At 50.9% G+C, this 15,018-nt stretch overlaps 1 long non-coding RNA gene across 1 annotated transcript; it reads left to right on the forward strand.

Moving 5' to 3' along the window:
- The first annotated feature begins 2,859 nt into the window (after nt 1-2,859).
- On the forward strand, nt 2,860-5,072 carry LOC150008047 (uncharacterized). The gene is made up of 3 exons (XR_016511875.1): nt 2,860-2,947; nt 4,336-4,395; nt 4,485-5,072. It is a non-coding gene; the product is annotated as an uncharacterized LOC150008047 (long non-coding RNA).
- The last annotated feature ends 9,946 nt before the right edge of the window (nt 5,073-15,018 follow it).

Consider the following 15,018-nt stretch of genomic DNA (forward strand, 5'->3'; position numbering starts at 1 on the left):
CCATGCCCGTGAGTGCAGGCGCTGCTGGGGATGCGGGCGTGTGTCTGTGTGTCTGAAAAGTAACCCTTCAGGTTTTAATGTTACAAAGTGACGCCCGTTTGCTGTAGAAGAGTTAGCGCGGAGCAAGAAACCAGCCAACAGAATTCCCACCATTCAGTTAAAAGTTTCTGCTGGTTTTTTCTCTTCCCCACGTCTCGCAACAAAAACTGAATTTTATCATGACCCATGGTTTTGAAATCTACTTTCATCTTTACTAAAAACAACCCACACGTGTCTATGCTTTCTATGTTTTTATTTAATATTATTTTAAAGGCTGCGTAATATTCCATAACGTGAACATACTCTATTTCATTTAACTGATGCCTCGATACGGGCATTTAATGGTATCTCAGTTTTTTCTACGTCACCCAGCAGGTCCTGCAATGAATGCGCTTTAAGCACTCAGGCCCGCCCAGCAGTGGGGCTCCGGAGAGGAAGGAAGAAGCCCCGGCGGTACATTCGCCATCTTTTTGGGGTGCGTGGGGGGGCCCCCAGCGTCTGGTCCTGAGTGCAGAGGGAGGGGGGAGGGCCCGTGCGGGCTGCTGGGGCGCGTGACTGTGACGGCCCAGGCTGACGTTTTATGATTAAATTCCTAAAAGCGGAATTTCTGATCACAGGGTATGAGGGGTGTCAAAGATTTTTATATGTTCTGTCTAGTTGCTTTCCAGAAACATCAAAATGTGTACTCCCATTGGGAACAGATGGGCATGCCCTCTGTCCTCAGGTGGAGTGGACTGCCTCTGCACCCAAGGGGGCGCCTGTCCTTGGGGGTCCGCTCACGTCCGTAAGCCAGACAACCAGCCGCTGGGTGGCCCACGGAAACGTGGAAGGAGTGGCTGACTCTGCCGGAGTCTCCTTCAGCTCCGAGGGGCTGGGATCCTCAAATAGCAGCACAGCATGTTTCTGGCTGGTTCTTCTCAGCCCACCCCACCTACGCCCTCCCCTTCACTTCTTTTCCCCCCTTTATTGTAGGAACAAGGAAAATCCAGGCTGTAACTCCCCTTCCCGCCGCTGCGCCTGGAGCACGGCCCACAGACAGGAGTGTGGGTACCAGTTAGACCTGCAGCCCCGAGTCCGTGCCTGGAATCAGACTTGGCCACTTGCTCACCATTGTGCCACCAAAGAACAGACAGCAGTAGGGTCACGTTTTCCGGGGGAAGCTGTCCCGAGATTGACTGCTGTTGGCAGCACCCGATTATTTCCTACTGAGAGAAGGCCAGGGGGGAGCCTTATTTTCTCCCTGTTGACCTTTGAAAAGTAGCGTCTCGTGACTTCCTCCATAAAGCCCGTGACCTTCACGCATCCAGGTCTTCAACTCTTCCACAGCTGATGCCCCTTCTGCGATGTTTTCTGTAACGGCTCTTAGCAGGGCGCCGTGTCTGCCTTGGCAGGAGGAGGGCCGTCTGGGCAGGAGGGCCCACTGCCCTCAGGGCCACCTTCCCCTTGCACTGGAGGTCGCCGTCCGCTGCAGGGGGGCAGGGAGGCTTTCAAACAAGGCAGGAAGCAGTTTAGGGAAAGAAAAAAAAAAAAATCCTTCTCAGGCAGCTGAAGTCTCAGATCTAGCATTTGGGTTTGTTTGTTCCCTTCTGAGCCGCTTCCTTTGAAGTCCAGGACGGCTGTGTCTTTGTTCAAGAGCAGCTGTGACCGGCCGATCGTGGTTTATTTTAAGACAAGAAAGGAGCCAGCCAGAGATGCACCTACTGTTCTCTGTCACCCGTTTGCAGAAGTCAGGTGCAGGCGATCTTGTCCAAAGAGGCAGATGAAAGTCGCTGGGGCTGGGGTCCCTGCTGGGGCTGGAGTCCCCGTGCCCAGGCTGGAGTCCCCATGTCCCGCTGCAAGAGGCAGCCTGGGGTCCCTCTCGTTGGTCCTTGCTCAGGCTCTCTGGCAGCCATGCAGACCTGGGTGCTCATGCCCTCCTTTTCCTCCCGTGCCTGTCACCCCTGCCTGGTTCAGAGCTGTATTCTCTGGGTCTGAAGGGTCACGATTGTCCCCTAACTCATTCTCTTTAGCAGCCGTGTCTCTGGCCAGTGTCTTCTGCACACCAGAGCTAGACAAGTCCAGGGAGTGAAGGCAGCCTTATTCCTGCTACTGAAGTCTTCAGCGCCCTCTTCCCTAGGGGACGCGCTCTAAGGCTGTTACTTACCGTTTGCAGAGTCCCTTAGGTAACCACGGGCGCCCTTTGCAGCCGTGGCTCCCGGCTCTCTTTCCGGGCCACTCAGTGCCACCCAAGAAGCCCATGGGATAGCGAACACCATGCTGCCGGGACCCGGAGCGAAGCCGTGTCGGCCGAGGATTCTTCGTGGGAATGGCACCCGTGGGAGCACTTCCTGCTTCAAGCAGAGTCCTTCTCATCTGTATCACTCACGGGGGCTTCAGATCAATGGGGGCTTCCGCTATTCGTGTCCAATTTCCAGCTTTATGCACGGGACAACCGATGTTCAGACGTGACGGGGATTTAAATACCCAAACCGCTGATACTGGTGAGAAGAGCTGGCATTTATTGACTGTGTTTCTCTCGGCCTGGCGCTGACGAAAGCACCGCCCTGAGTGATCCCAACAGCCCTGCTCCGTCCCCGGGAACTGAGGCACGGGGACCTAAGGACACGGTCCAGGCAGCTCACACGGGGGTCCGCCCTGGGGCCCGGGCTCACACCCGCGGGCCTGACGCCGGAGGGCTCTGTACACCCCCCCGTGACCCTGGCCGCATGCTGTTTTGTTACACTCGCGGGTGTATCTCACTGATGCAACTCTGTGTAAGCTTCTGGGGGCCAGCGCTGTCACCCTGGGCCTCCACAGTTTCTATTTTTAGTAACTACACTGGAGCTGCCCCCGTCATCCAGAACGCGGAGGTGCTGAGCAGCTGGCGGCTCCTGAAGTCCCGGGCATTCTCTCCTCTGCTCCTTCACAGGTAAGTCTTTTCCCTCGTGGACACAATTTTAGTCCCGCCTGTACCTCCCACATGGACATCTTCCCACACAACGCCCTTCGCACTCTCACCAGACACAGGGCTCTGCTAGAATTTTGCTCCCATTTGAACAAATATCAAACCTTGTCCTATCACAAGCACGGGACTTCAATGACCTAATTACACTGCCCTCTGGTCCCATTGTCACCCCCGCTGTACTTCCTAGACTATAATATCCACTCTTTCCCTTCCCCAGCCCGGACCCCGTCAACAGACATTCCCAACGTAGTGCCTTTTGAATACATGCGTGAACTTGACCTTCAGAATGAGACCATGAGAGTTATAGACCCAGGTGGACTACCTCTAGGGTAGTGCAGTCTGTTTAGAGGGGCTGGAGTTGGGACGACCTGGCGTTCCTCCAGTGCCCCGTGTGCCAGCCCTGGGTACACATTGCACAGCCCAATCCTCATCATCACTCTGTGACATAGGTATTTTATCTTCACTTAATAGGTGAGGAAATTAATGCTTTAAAAATTCATAGCTCACCCTGAGTCACATGGCAGCGTAGGGGCCGGACCATGATTTTAATTAGCTTCCGGCTCTCACAGCCACGTGCCTCCGGCTCTGAGCGTGGACGCCCGGCCCTCCGTTATTCTTCTTGGAGGTCTCCAGGATGGCAGGTGAAACAGAGTTTTTAAAACATATTGTTAAAAATGTTTTATTGTTTATGCTATTACAGTTGTCCCAATTCCCCCCCTTTAGGTTAGGTGTGTTCCTCTGCTTTGGGAGGGTTTCCTCAGCAGGCCCCACCCCAGAGAGAGGTGGGAAATGAGCGTCTCAGGGACACGCTCGCCCCTCGCTGTGTGTGCTGGCCTTGGGCGTACAGGCAGAAGCCAGCGGGCCCCTGGGGCTGAGTAAAAATGTCTGTCCCAGTGACCCTAGTGTGACTGATGACCCCCTGACACTAGCTGCCGTTGGCAACAGTCACGGAATGTCCTGCTTTAGGGCGGAAATGGTAAGGACATGAAACCCTCCCGTGTCCCACGAGGAGTTGGGGGACCCAGGAGAGAAAGGACACTTGGATGCCAGCTTGTCTGAATGAAAATGTCCTCTGGCAGATGGTGGCTCCAGCTCTGTCCAGACACTGCCAGTGACTTAAAGCTCCATGCTGCATTTTCTGAGGCAAACTGACCCATTATTGCTCAGTTCTAATTGTGAGAAAATTCTGATCTCTCTTCTGAAATGTGGCTTCCTATTGCTTCCACCCACTGACGTCTCTGTCCGCTGGAGGGACAGGAAGTGAGGACATCTTCTCCTTATTTCTCATGAGAATTCTTAGAAAATTTCAAGACAGCCATTACATCATTACGTCTTCTCAATTTTTCCTTTAGACGAAAACAAAAGTAAACTTCTTGGAATCGACATCTTTAATCAGAGAAAAAATATGAAAGGTAACATAAAGAATGCACTAAGATCAAAGATGACTTTATTGAGGATGCTTTTTTGTTTAAAAATATCCATCGTTTTCCCCTTTGTTTAGATTTCCTCTTATTGAGCAGGGATTACCAGGTGGCCCCTGGCAGGCTCATTCAAATCGTCAGCTTCCGTTATCGCAGGTAATGGCCCTCGTTGTGCAGACGAGTTTCCTTCCCACCTGCCTACGCCCGCTGTTACCTTTCTCTGGTTATTGTTAACAGAATGAGCTTGCAGTGGTTTCTTTTCAGTGTGTGACCCTGGGGGACAGTGAAGCCCTTCTTGGATTCTACCTCGGCATGTGTGGCTCCTATTTCAAGGTAATTTGCAAAACTGCTGTAATGGGTCTTTGCTCGTTTGGATGAGGGAGTGCCGTTCATAGTTCTGTTTCCTGGAATTCAAGAACCTTCATGGGCGGTCCTGACCATACACTGCACGTGTGCTTCAGCGTTGGAGAGGAGAGAGGAAAAGGGACTGGAAAGAGAGGTGTCGATTCGTGCTCAGGAAGGAGCTCCCTGGCACTCGGGAGCAGTTCTTCTTCAGTCTTGAAGTTGACCGTTTGGGGAAGACGGCCCTCCTGTGCTCCCTGTGGGGCGGGGGGCCCGGTAGGAGGACGGGCTCTGAGCTTTTACAACGTGCCCAGTAGGTGTTCACAGAGCCAGAGCCGTCCGCAGTGCTGCCGCTGCCACCGCTGCCGCTGCCACCGCTGCCGCTGCCACCGCGACTGTGACCGCTGCCGCCGCCGCCGCGGGAGCTGCTTTATTACACCTACCCCTCGATGGCTGTCGCTGCTACTGCTGCGGAGGTCACTGCCACCGTTGAGGCTGCTGCTGCTGTTGCTACTACAACTATTACAACTCCTGTCACTGCTGTTACCGCCACAATCACTGCGACGACCGCGTCTCAGTGGCACTGTGAGCACCGCGATGCCCGCTTTACTGTGGCTCCTCTGCCTGCTCTGGCTCCGACCACTGTGGCTGCCGTTGCTATTGCTCTCCACTGTTCCTTCTGTAACTGCTGTTACTGCTGCTGCTGCCGCTCCTGTCACTACTCCGCCCCGGTCACTGTTTCAGTCCTGCCATTGTGGAACCGTGTGACCTTTGACACACGACGTGACCTACTTTGCTTTTCCCTCCCCTGTGAAATTAGAACTCGATATGTACTCTGTCTGCAAGGTGGCAATACACGTTACCAAAAAATAAAATGGTGAAGGGGATCAGTATACAGTATTTTGGGGAGTGTTTTTTTTTTTAAAGTTTACTTATGGAAGAATTAATGTGTTAATATATGATGAATCTCTAACAGTGTATACCGCATTTAGTTGTCTGCAAAATACTTTCCTTTTTTCTTTTATTATTGCATTTTTCCCATTACCATCTATCACCCTTATACCCCCCCTGCCCAAAATCTCCGCACCGTTGTCCTCGTCCATGAGCCCTTTTTCCTTTTTGCTCAATCCCTCCACCCCCTAACCCTCCCCCATTGCTGTCATCTGCCCTCTGTCTATGAATCTTGTCTATTTTGCTTGTTAGTTCAGTTGGTTCATTAGATCCCACACATGAGTGAGATCATATGGTGCTTGTCTTTCTCTGACTGGCTTATTTCACTCAGTATGTTTTCCAGGTCCATTCATGCTGTCACAAAGGGTAAAATTTTCTTCTTTTTTATGGCCAAGTAGTATTCCATTGTGTAAATGTCCCACAGTTGTTTTATCGACTCATTTGCTGAGGCGCACTTGGGCTGCCCCCATATCTTGGTGACTGTAAACAATCCTGCAGTGAACATAGGGTGCTCTGTTCTGTCAAATTAGTGTTCTGGGTTTCTTCAGATATATTCCCAGAAGTGGGGTTGCTGGGTCAAAAGGCAGATCTATGCTGCAAAATACTTTCATTTTTTCCTTTAGTGTTTCTTAGTATTAACAAAACCAATTTCTCAGAAGTAACCCTTTTGTTCCAGGGTACAGATATTTTTGCCCCTCAACACTGAACTTTATGATCTCTTAATGTTCTATGACTCTATGATGTCATAAAAATCTCCTAGAACTGGGGCAACCAGACACCCCCCTGTGTGTGAGATAAATTAATGATTAACAGTGTCCCCTTTCTCTTTAAAATATTTCCACTTTGAACAATAAGCGACCTGGCACCTTGCCTGATGCAGCAACCCTAACTCATTCTCGGGAGATGACTTAGCATGTTCCTCCTGCTTCTGTGGCGTCTTTGATACAAACACTCACTGGATATCAAGTAACAGGAGCCTGGTCCCGACATTACCTCCTTGCAAGTGATCGTTCCCATTTCTCTGTTTTGGTCAGGAACAATGAACGGTTTCTGTTTTATCGGCTGTGGGCAGAGCAGGACGTGTTTACGGAGCATCTACTGGGCCCCTGGCCCCGTGGTAGTTGTTATGACACAAAAACAAAATCTGAAGACTGAGCTTTGCCTTCAAGATGCTCAAACCTAACGTCACGGAGGGTGGCACGTGTTTAGCAAAGCATTTCACAGAGTAATACATGTAGAAATTAACAAAAGAATCTTCCGAATGATTAATAAGACAAGCCAATTATTTTCATTATCTCTGCTTTTGAGACATTTCTTTAACTCATGCAGCAGTAATCTGAATAAGAGCAAATAAACTGGGTCTTAGCTACTTGGTTCCTAAACTTCCTTATTTAATTTGTGACATTTACTTGTTATTAGCTTTTTCATCCTTTTCACTCTCACCTTGCTCCTTGTTTCATGTCACAATGACATGCACTGGTGTCAGAGTGAGGGAAATATGGCCTAGAGCAAAAAGGGGAATTTAATTTCTGGATGAATTTCTTAAAATAAAAACAGAAAGAATAAACAGAAAGCCAAACTGACTTTGATTTATAAGAACCAGACTTTACTGAGAAAATAATAAAAAGGTTTTTAGGGGACTAAAGCAGTTGGGATTTAAATTTCAAGAACAAAACTTAGAGCACCAAGCATAGAATCCATACAAAATGCTTTAAAGGAAAAAGGGAAATTAGATTACGTTAAATTCACTTTTCTTCCCCCAAAGGAAATATACATTCAAATGTAGGCTGAAACCCTGGCTCTCAGTGAGCCCAGGAAAGCCTTCACTGTTTGTTCTTCACCCACTAAACCCTGGGGTGGAGGTGAACGGAGGCCTAACAGATACTCAGGGGGACTCAAGAGCAGGAAGATTGCACCTACTTTCCAGGGTTTCGGTGGGGAAGACTAACAGTGGTCATTTAGAAAAATGCCACGTTCAGAAGAGCCCTGGAAGAACTGCTAATCTCTAGACAGAAATGAGCAACTCCAGAGGGAGCGTGCTGGCTGCGCCCGCTGGTAGCCCCAGGAGTCCCTTCCATCCCCAGGACAGCGCACACAATGCGTCTGGAAGTTCTGAGCAACCCTGTCTCCAAACGAGGGTGAAGTCCGTGCTGAGAAACCAATGGTTGGGAGGAGCCTGGGCTCAATGCCGGATGGAGAGGTGGAGGCAGGTGCCAGAGCGCACTCCCAGGGCAGGAAGGTCAAAGTGAGGAGCCTCCACAGCTGCCCTAGTTCAACGTCAGCAGTGGGATGAGCAGAGGGAAGCTGTGAGGACAGGCCAGACCCAGGGGCCCGCAGCCCTGTCCTGACCCAGAAACCATGCCCCTGGAAGCCTCTGGAAAAGCAGAGGAGTGATCGCAGAGAAGGCCGGGCAGAAGTCACGCCAGGTTCCACGTTGACTGTCCACACAAAGGAGCCTTGTTAAACTGCAAGGGGTTGAATTTTGTTGAAGGACGATTTTAAGTAAAGATTTCTACCATCCCCCTGACTAAGAGCTTGAAACACACAGGACATCTGAGCTGGGACAGGAGACGCAGAGTCTGCTCATCGACGTTTGCTGAGGAGGTCGTGAGCACTTCCCACGTGCTGGCAGTTTTCAAGGAGGACATGAAGTTCTGCGTCCAAAGGAGGTAATGAGAACAAATTATTTATTCACTCTAAAGCTGGGTTTCGTATGTACTGTAAACAACAGTCTCATGCATATATGTATTTCTCTAGCATTTGTAGCTTCCTAAGGGCTTCCCTTATAAACTGATTGAGATGAGATTTCTATTAAACCCTGTGTCTAAAAGGGAACACTCTTATATTTCCTATACTTTCCGCTTCTATCTTCCACCTCTTAGTTTCAACACCACCTTCCCTGTTACCTGCTACCCTCCCCCATCTCTGCACAGGTCTCTCTGCATCCTCCCCACCACCGGGACTTCAGAACAGGTGAAAACCACTCTCCTTCACAGCCCGTTATCCCCGCATTGGAGGGTAATTGGGGATCTGAGTTAGATGAATTTAAATGAACAGGTACTGTACACCTGAGGTTGTAACTGGCTTTAAGAAACTACGTCGTCTCTTGAAATTTCAGTGTACAAAAAATTGCAAATTTAAAAATTCAATCACTTAAATTCGACTAATGTAACCTCAGAAAGAATCTAATTGTGAGTTATTTTGAAAAAGTGACCAAAAGAAATTGGTTATTATTTATTCATTCAAGCTTTTTTTTTTTTTTTTTTTTTTTTGTGCGCACACTGGGCTCTGGGCTCTATTAATTTATCTTGGTTGTAAATCCATTTTGTTACGTATAGCGTTTGTTTATCCTCGTTGCTGTCTGTCCTCTGTATAGAGACGGTAAGGTCCCTTCAAAGGTTGTCCCAAACTAAAATGGTTCAAACATATACTTCACAGAAGATGATAATTTTCCTTCTGAGTATCTTTAAATCCCCTCCATCCTTTTCTTACTTCACCTGTATTCCGAAGAGCCTTGAACTGCTGAACGTGGTGCAAACCCCGTCGAGTTCCACCTGTGACCGGCCGCGCAGCCAGGGAGCGTTTGAACGCGGCTTCCCCGGGGGCGCACGTCCACGAGGCGTCCCTGGTGGCTGGCACCGGAACGCTGGGCGGGGGTGGTGGCACGGGGCCTCGCGTACATTTCGGCAGAGCGGAGTAGTCACTACGAAGCCGCTGGACTTTGCTCTTTTCATTTAAGTAACCATTTGCTCAGCGCTTACTACGTGCCACTCTCTCTTTGACGCAGAAGATCCGTAGATTTGTTCTAGAATAGCTCTGTCCTCAAAGGGTCCACGGGCTGGCTGACGGTGGCGGACAAGCATGATTAATTAAAATACGCCATTTATTTATTATTTATGTTGGCATGAAGGTCGGACGCTGATGAGGGAAAATCACGTGCACCGTAGCTTAGGCTAAAGTTACGTTTCTGTGCTGGGACCCTGGAATTTCAGACACAAGCACACCGGCAGGGGAGGTGTTTCTGTTTGTTTTTATTTTTCTGCATGGGCTGCCTTGAGAGCAACCTTGACTACGACTTGCAGCAGATGAAGTTTCTGTTAGCCTTTCATGACTGGGCACGCGCCAGTTATTTATTTAAAAGAGGTATTTATCTGTTTAGAATGGCGATTTGGGCAGATTCTGCGAGTTTCCTGTGCAATATTGGGCACTGGGTGCTCAGAATAAGGACTACAATTCCCAGAATCCTGTGCTGCTGTGGATTATCACGTGACTATGCTCTAGCCAATCAGGTTGAAGCTTCCAGGAAGGCGTGTAACCACAGCTCAGCAGGGAGGCGTGGGCGCGGTCCCTCGCTGCCCCCTTTCCTGTCGGAGACGCAGAGGTGACGCCTGGAGGCGGGGCTCACACCCTCGTCCCAGCAGGTGCAGTGCTCAGTGTCCACAGATGGCTTAGGGACCCGGGAAAAACTTTCAATTCTTTTTAAATTCAGAAGGAAAAAAGATGAACTTTTAAGTTGAAAGGTATGTCTTAAGAGAATGCAAATATGTGTCTTTATTTCAAATACAGTCATAACATTTATTTGGAAATATTGTATCCGGGATCCCGGACCAGACGTGGCCAGGACCAGCTGACGTTATAATGCAGCTCCAGTTGGAGTCACACTGGAGCGCGTCCGAGCCAGAAGGGGGGTCCCGGAGAGTGAGTGGGGCTGCCCCCCCATGGGCACCCAGCGTGGGCGGAGCGCACCCCAGCCTCTTAGGCCGATGCGTGTAGGTCAATGTTACCTGCGCCTGGTTCTACCTGATGCAGCCATCCCGCACCCCTCCCCCTCCCCCTCCCCCCCGCCCCGCCCCCACCCCGGCCTGCCTGGCTGCTGGGGACGGACTGGGAACAGATGATGCCGGAGCGCAGAGCTTTCAACGGGCCCTGCACGTGGCCTGCTGGTCTGCTCCTCTGCGGAAGGGCTTGGTCCTGGGAGATCGGGTCCGTGCGACACTGAATTAAAACAAACAAACAACAACAGCTCCTTGTGATCATAATTAAGGAACAGTCCCTCTGTCCCTCTAGCGCAGGGCTGCCCCCGAAGCGAACTCCGCAGCATTGCATCTGGGTGCAGGTCAGCGCCCAGCGGCCTTTGGGAAGCGTCCGACGGCTTTCTCACTTTAAAATCACTGGGTATGAGAAACTGCCTCTGTCTTACGGACACGCTTCTCAGGGAGCTGGGAGTGGTTTCTCCTGAACAAGCCCTGGGTCTCCTCACGGGCTCCCCTGCACCCCAAGGCCAGAGCCGGGTGCTGGGTGCGCATTCTGCCCGCACCCTCACACCCCGCCCTGGCTCAGGTGGGAAAAGCCCCAGGTGTCACGCAGAACAAATAACGGAGCTCATTCAAACTGCCTTTGGGAAAATGGATGACTTCCAGCTCCTTCTGAGCTCATTCACATGCGTGACGTGGTTCGCATTCACAAACAAGCCGGCTCCCCTCTTCAGACCTCCCTGGTGTGGAACTCAGGGAGCGGACAGGTCAAGGGCCCGGTGGTTCTCAGGAGAGGCCGTGGAGACTTGAGGCTCCTTGAAACCTTGGCATGGTGACACTGAAGGGAAGGACGGTGTTCCTTCTCCCACGAGCATGGGGTCCCTCACCTCCTGTGACTTATCAGAACCGTCTTAGGGCTGAGAGAGGCTCAGGCAGCAGTCACATCGGTGGGGACATGGGCGATAAGAGAACGTGTCCCTCTCGCGCCTCTTTCTCCTGGGGCAGCGCACACCAGGGCGGGCCGCCTTCCTGCGCCCGGGTCCTGGCCGGGCTCCCGGGCGGCACTGAGCGTCTCCGTAAGGGCGGCTAAGAGGTTATGGCCCATCAGACGCAGCACTGTGGCGCGCAGCCTGGATGGCACCAAGTCTTAGGAAAGCGGAAGTCGGGTTGCTTAGATAAAGGGCGTGCTTTTGGGAGAGGGGAGTCTGACTGCTGTGGCCGAGATGAGCGGGGACAGGAGGAAGGTGGACGGAAGCAGAAATGATCCTTCGTCGGGGAAGGGAGACACAGGCGGAATCGGAGCTGCCCGCAGGTGTCTGCTGCGAGCACGGGAATCAGTGCATGTGCACAGATGGGAGGGTCACGTGCGGGACAGAGTGTGCGGGAGGCGGCGTGTGGGTGGGGGGCGCCCCGCAGGCCTGGGACGCAGGACACCCCAGGGTGGCCCGGCTCTCCCGCGTTGGTGCCGGCTTGCTCTGGCACGCGCCTCAGGAGAACAGATGCGGTGCTTTCCTCCTCCTCCTCCTCCTCCTCCCCCTCCTCTTCCTCCTCCTCCTCCTTCTCCTCCTCCTCCTCCCCCTCCTCTTCCTCCTCCTCCTCCTCCTCTTCCTCCTCCTCCTCCTCCTCCTCCCCCTCCTCTTCCTCCTCCTCCTCCTCCCCCTCCTCTTCCTCCTCCTCTACCTCCTCCCCGCCCTCTTCCTCCTCTTTCTTTTCAATGCCTGTTGGTGGCATTATGCTCAAAAAGACCTTGAAACTTATCTGTTCTGCTATTGCTCTATCAGCTTTATTGATATATATTTAAATCTTCCTTTTATTATATCCTAGGGTGGTAGAAGATACTAAATTATATCTGTTATGTCTATGCAGCTGTTACATAATTGTTACACGCCCCATCACGCTTTATGGCCCGACAATTGACTGCTTTGGGAGCTGTACCTGCAAGGTGTAAAAAAAAAAAGAAATAATGTTATTAATAGTTGGATGGTAAGAGGCTCAGCATTATGTCCAAACAAGCTTTGAACTACTTTTAATTTTTGAAACAGAGTTTAAGCATCTCGAATCTTGAGCAGCTGCATCATTTCACGCATTCAGAGTGGAGGCCCCCGAGTGCTTCACTGTGCCGCTGCTTTCCCACTGGCGAGCACTGTCTGTTTACGAGGCAGTGAAACTCTCCCACGGCCCTGGAGAGGCGTAGATCACGCAGAATCTAGGCCGCCGCAGGTGCCTTTCGGGTGGCCTCCGCCCGCCCTTTGGGTGAGCTATGTTTCACGTTCCAAAACCCAAAGCCAAGGAAAAACCAAATACCAGTCACAGCAGCAACAAAACCACGCCCCTCCCAGGGGTGTGCTGAGGTGTTTCTGAACGCAGCAACTCGGTCGGTTTTAATATATTTTCATTCGTCCTTCCTTTGGGCTTTCACGAGGCTTTATGTGGATTTCCATCATTCAATATACAGTAATCGCTTTCTTAATTCACTTAAAGATATTTTCCTTTCTCCATGCCCTTCATGAATTCTTGGGCTCAAGGGCGGGGTCCGAGAGACCCTGAGGTTAAGAACACAGGCTCTGGGAGACCCAGAGGCAAAACCACAGCTGGTCCATGCCTTGGCTGTGTGGCTTTGGACAGGTTATCAGCTTCTCTGAGCTTCTGTCTTTTCATGGGCAAATGCAGGCCAGCACCCCCAACTTTGTCCATGGAAGACTAGATAACACATGTAACTGTCTGCGCCACAAGCCGGAACAAAGCAGGCACTCAGGAGCTGTTTGCTGAGTCAACTTGAATTAAGGGCGTAATTTGCTTTATTTCAGCCCAGGCCATTGCCAATCAAATGATGTCAACACCACCACAATGAAATATGGGAAACTAAAACTCCGTTCCCTAGAAATAATGCTTCTTCTGCATTTTAGAAACTGTTCTTATTTTATTCCCATTAGAATTCTCCTGGAAGCCTGGTTGGTGTGCAGTGTCAGCACTGAGCTTAAGTTCTGAAACCAAAGTTTCATTTTGCCATAATTATAAGTCTTTTAAGAAGCATTTCATGGGTTGTCCTTGAAGTCTGAATACATCAGTTTTTGTTAACGCTGGAAAGTGCGAGTAGGGGGTATTTTGCTTTTGGAAATGGCATCTGACACAGTGACCCATGCAGATTGGACACGGTTGTGTGAGAGGAGGAAATGGACTCTTTTCTGAATGTCCAGGTCAACAAGGGCATCCGGGGCACACCCCTTTAGTGAGGGGAGTGAGTGAGGGGCTTTAAGGGGCACCCTGTTGGTGTGGGGGTTCTCTTGAATGCCTTTAGAAACAAGGGGGGGCTCTGGGCCTGCAGCCTGTCCTGTCCAGCGCCGCAGGGCGTGTGGGCCGGTAGGAACGTCGCTCGGAGCGCGCCTGCCTGGTGAGTCACTCGACACAGATGGCAGCTCCCTTTGCTGGGAGAGAAGAGCTTTTCCCACGCAAGGCAGACGCAGCCCCAAGGACAGCGTGTCCGGGCCTGGCTCCGGTTCTGCGGAGTCGCGGGACGAGGGCTGGGCCTCCATCCCTCGAAAGCCTTGGTAAGTTCTCGAAGGTGACCACTTACCTTGCTCGAAGGAATTGGAAAACTCTTCACTTGTTTCCCTGCCCAGGCAGTCCAGAATCTTCCGCAAGGGCACGCAAGTGGTAACATGTTGAGGTTTTTTTCTGTTTCTTTCCTTTCTCCTGTGGTTGATTGGGTAGTGAGTGACTTTCCTGTTGGCCTTTCTACATCAGGATGAACTTGGTACTGGCCCCAGGCACGCACAACCCTCAGGGCCAGAGGCCTGCATTGGCCCAGTCTCCCTTCTGTCCCCCCTCCCCTCACAAAGCTCCCCCACCGGCCACCTAACAAGGGACCTTCTTTCATGGTGAAATTCAAGTTCAAGCTCCTGCTAGCTTTCTGCCCAGCGTTTGAAACAGACGTGCGTGGAAGTCTCCTTTGCGTGAAATATGTAAGGTATGTGGCCCAGCCTGGGGTATTCTTACCCTGTGAAAGGCCCACATTTATCATGCACTCACTCTGTGACTGTAGACTTAAACAGCAAGCTCTGTGTCATGTTTAAGCTTATTATTTTAGAAGCCCCAGAAATGCTTTAAAACCAGACACTAACAAAGCCAGTCAAGCGAAAAAAATTATAATAACCAGGACAAAAACATAAAAGGATAAAAATATAAAAGAAAAAAATTAACAAAGTGAAAAGCATGTTCAAAAGACAGGAAGTCTTCCCAGAAAAGCCAGTCAATGAAGAAGAAAGAATCATTTAGGGAAGGTTGACTTTTACTAAGAAGAAATAACGGCTAAAGAATTATATGGACAAAAAACCAGTCACATGAAACCAAAACAGTAAAGTCTTTTTGTTACCGACCCCACACTGAGTTGAGCGTTTTGCGTTGCTAAAGAGCAGCCCAGTGTCACGGTGGGCTTGCCACGCCCCGACTCACCCAAGGGTCCCGTGAAGCGTGGGCGTCCAGCGCGGATGCCAAAGGCAGGGCCCCAGCGCTCCCCGGAGTTACCGGGACCCTGCAAGCGGCTGCGCGGGTGAGACACAGGCTGCTT

Source organism: Furipterus horrens, unplaced genomic scaffold, assembly GCF_987537825.1.
Source record: "Furipterus horrens unplaced genomic scaffold, mFurHor1.1.pri manual_scaffold_6, whole genome shotgun sequence".
NCBI lineage: Eukaryota > Metazoa > Chordata > Mammalia > Chiroptera > Furipteridae > Furipterus > Furipterus horrens.